Below are 4,137 nucleotides of genomic sequence, written 5' to 3'. Positions count from 1 at the left end.
TATAAAGAGATAATACTGCTATTAAAGAATTTAAGCCTAAGAGTTTGTGAATAGAGTAATAAATTTCTGGATTATGTGTGTACTCAATGGGGGATAGCATATAATAATCGATGAAGGTTATATATCTGCGCCTGGGCAGAACAGCAATTAAGGCATGCAAAAAAGAAAGAGAAAAAATGAAAAGAATAAAAAAGAGGGAACATAAGCTACATAAAATAAAATTTCACTCTTTCTTGTCTACTCTCCAACCACCATGAGGAACAGAAGAGATGGTTTTAGAAGAAAAAGTTTCTACTTTTCCCATTTTTCAAGGGATCGTTCTCCCCATAAAAGGGAGCATCCATTTTTCAGAGTCACCTGGAGGTCGAAAGGACTCTCCACACAACAGATCTGGCTCCAGTTTCAGCAGCAGGGGCTACTCTCCAGGACGGAGCAGAGCATATTCATTCCACAAGTCTCAGCATAGTTGTGGTGCCTGAACTCTGAGCCTGGGCGCTGACCCCCAGCTCTTCAGCTCAAGGCTAGCACTCTACCACTTGAGCCACAGCACCACTTCCAGCTTTTTTCTTTTTGCTTGTATGGTGCTGAGGAATCGAACATAGGGCCTCATGCATGCAAGGCAAGTGCTCTGCCACTGAGCTACCTCCCCAGCCCTCTACTCAGTCTTTGAAAACATCATGAGACACTTCACCTTCAAGCTCTTCAACAGTTCCTTCATCAAAGGTTTATCGGCAAAACTGCAAAACTTTCGGGATGGTTGTGAAAATGCTGATTGAAAAAGATCCTTCATTAGAACAGTCAATACAGTTTGCACTGAGGCAAAATTTACATGAAATAGGTGAGCGTTGTGTTGAACAATTGAAGCATTAAATTGCAGAGTATGATAATTCTGCTCAAGATTTTGGAGAGCATTTTTAGAAGAATAAGTGTCTAGGTATAATAAACATTAAAAGTAATCTTTCTAGATATAACCACACTCCCTCATCCACCTGTGGAACTGTGTAATTTTTTAATGTACGGGACTTTTGTGATGAAGAGCAATATTTTATTTGGCCATATTTCCAATTCAGTCAAAGGTCTAAAATAGTCTTGGAAAGATACTTTAGCTATAATTTTTTTCTAAACATAAATTCACTTAGTCCATATTCCCACAGCAACTCCCCATCTCTCCCCTCAAATGATGGTTAATTTGATAAGCTTTGGTAAAACAATCCTGGAGAGTAGCTCTTTGTACTTACTCTACTTTACTGTCTTTGATAACATATGCTGATTTGTTTAGTCATTTGAGTATAATTTATAGGTAGAGATCATTCCACTTAAAATGATAGTCTTTTGCATTTTTGGAGCAGAGATCGCCATGTGAAAACTGTTACCATTTTGAGTTGTGATTTTTTTTGCTGACTTTTTTGTTAGTCCTTTAGCAAGTTGAGGATACCATCCTAATAAACAGTACCCTGATATCTTAGTGCATATTTGCTTTCAGAACAGTTCTCATTCAGCAACAAAACAACTTTCAAAATTCTAAATCATAACAATTTTTTCTCAAAACATATAACAGTGTTTTCTCTTAAAATATTCATGAATGTTTGAGTACTGTAGTTGATAAAAATATTAAATATCATATAGTAAAATAAAAGAAATCAATTTGAGGTGGAAGATGAGTATTTTAAAAATGTAATTACTGCAATAACTTTCTACAGAAAAAACTCAGCAAATATAGGAGATTGGTGTTTAACATTTCCATAGACCCATACTGGTTTAAACCATTTTTCAAACTATTTTTTATTAGTCTCTATAATATGAGTGTTTTGTTCTGCTGAATTTTTTTTTGGGGGGGGTGGGAGCCGGTTGTGGGGCCTGAACTCTGGGCATGGATGCTGTCCCTCAGCTCTTCAGCTCAAGGCTAGTGCTCTACCACTTGAGCCACAGCACCACTTCTGGCTTTTTTCTATTTGCTTATGTGGTGCTGGGGAATCAAACCCAGGGCCTCTGGCATGCAAGGCAATCGCTATACCACTGAGCCACCTTCCCAGCCCCTGTTCTGTTGATTTTTAAATGTCTTAACCTTCCAAATGTTCTTGAAAGAAACAAAGGAGAATTAGTAAGTTAGCAAGCAGTCTGCGTGTGTTCCAGTCTTTCATGAGTGAGCCAACAAAATCATGAGTTAGTTAAGAATTTAACAGGGACCATTAGAATATTCCATTTTTCCTCGCCATTTTCAGCAGTCCTGTGCATTGAACCAAAATAAAATTTTGTAGCATTAGTTAATACGGCACTTTTAACACTCATGTTTGTTATTACTGCCCAATTGCATTATACTCCCATTCTTTTTCCATTTTTACCATGTTATCACTTCAATTCTGGCATATTTCTATGCCCTTTATTGTTGCCTTCATCTAAAAGTACCTAAAGTTTACATTGAATGTCAAAATAGCAATATAAATAATTTTAATGTAGCTTATGATTTGTGCTTCAAAATATGTGTTGTATCATTTTGCAAGTTTTGATGAAGGCCATTTAAGTTTTCTAAGACCACCTTAATTTTCCTCTCTTTGAAATCTAACTTCTTAACTTTTCAACATTTATAAACTATAAGCCCAATAAAAGTTCCATATATTATCTGCTATTCTTCAGTGTAAATAATGATGTGTTGCTCAATTTAGAAAGATCAAGGCGTCATTGATGTTGATATTATTTTATCCTCTCGGTGTTTTTTTTTTTCCCCTTAAATATTCTGTTCCCAGAATTCAGTTCCTTTAATCAAGAATTTTTTACAAGTAAAATTTGAGACACTACCATAGGCAGAGGTGTTATTCACTTTATTGAAATTATTAAATGTTTACTAACATATATTTCAGTACAGGCACAAGCATTTAAAGCTGTTATAGCTTTCCATTGGCAGCATTCTGATGTTTGTCAGTGTTTAACAGCTTATTTGATTTTTGCTTTTTGATGCCTTTTAAATTCTAATTTTAGGATAGATATATTCAGATGTGTTCTACAGTATATTTTGCAAAATGCTCTTATTTGTAGATTGTTGTTTTTTATTAATGCCCAAATGATGTGACAAAAATTTATTGTCTTACAATAAAGCCTTGATGACCAACAGGGAAAATAGATATTGTAAAGCTTTTTGTGAACTTAAAAAAATACAAAATAAAGCAATCAAGTTTAAATAAAAAATACATAATTTAACTGTATTGCTATAGTAAATATTATTCTAGGTGTATTACCTTTTTTAAAAATGAACACTATTTTGCATCTAATTTGAATTAATTACCCCCTTCTTTATCAGAGGATCATCAACTTGAACGTTTTCCAACTATACAATATTTTCACAATATATTTGCCATTATTTTGAAAAAAAAACAAAATTTTAGTATTGTCACATAGTAAAACAGAAAACAGTTTAATTCTCTGGAAGCTCCTAACTTTTAAAACTGAATAATTGTTAAGAGGACAGAATATATGTGTTCTTCAAAATTACTACAATTACTAACTACTCATTTTCAAATTCTGAACCAGAATTTTGACATTCAATTTTTGAATGTCTCTGGTACACAGACATAGAGAGACATTCAAAACAGTACTTATTTGCATGTTATTTAATTCTGCAATAGCTTCAGTTTCAATGGGGGTTTCAGAAATCAACAGAAAATATAGCCACGTTCTTGTAGAGGATAAAACTACTGTGTGTTATAATTAATTCCTCAAGAATAAGCTATTATTTCTATGACCACCAATACCAAGCTTTTATGTCATAAACTCATCCTAGCCCAACAATTTCCAACTTGTAAGGTGCACCTCAATATTCCCTTAATTCACATCATGAATAGCTTATCACTATTGCAAAAAAATACTACACTTCTGCTAATGTGATGCCGTTCCTATTGTGAAAATAACACTACATTAAACTTTTCTGAAACATTTCCCCCCCAGTGTTATGCTTGAAATCAGAACACTTGCAAATATTATTTATATTTATATTTTTATCTATCATAGATAGTCAGGAGGCTAAGATCAGAAGATTATGGTTCAAAGCCCACCCAGGGAGGAAAGCTCCTTAGATTCTTATCTCCAATAAACTGCTCAGAAAAAGCCAGACACAAGTGGCACTGAGGTTGAGTGGTAGGGCGC

General features: G+C 34.3%; 1 pseudogene; it reads left to right on the top strand.

The window, feature by feature from the left end:
- The first annotated feature begins 253 nt into the window (after window positions 1–253).
- On the top strand, window positions 254–918 carry LOC138839205 (periphilin-1 pseudogene; annotated as a pseudogene).
- Window positions 919–4,137: the final 3,219 nt, after the last annotated feature.

This window comes from Dipodomys merriami, unplaced genomic scaffold (assembly GCF_024711535.1).
Source record: "Dipodomys merriami isolate MVZ:Mamm:240054 unplaced genomic scaffold, mDipMer1.0.p SCAF_298, whole genome shotgun sequence".
Classification (NCBI taxonomy): domain Eukaryota; kingdom Metazoa; phylum Chordata; class Mammalia; order Rodentia; family Heteromyidae; genus Dipodomys; species Dipodomys merriami.
Note: the sequence above shows the minus strand (reverse complement) of the source record. Positions and strands in the feature narration are given on the sequence as shown.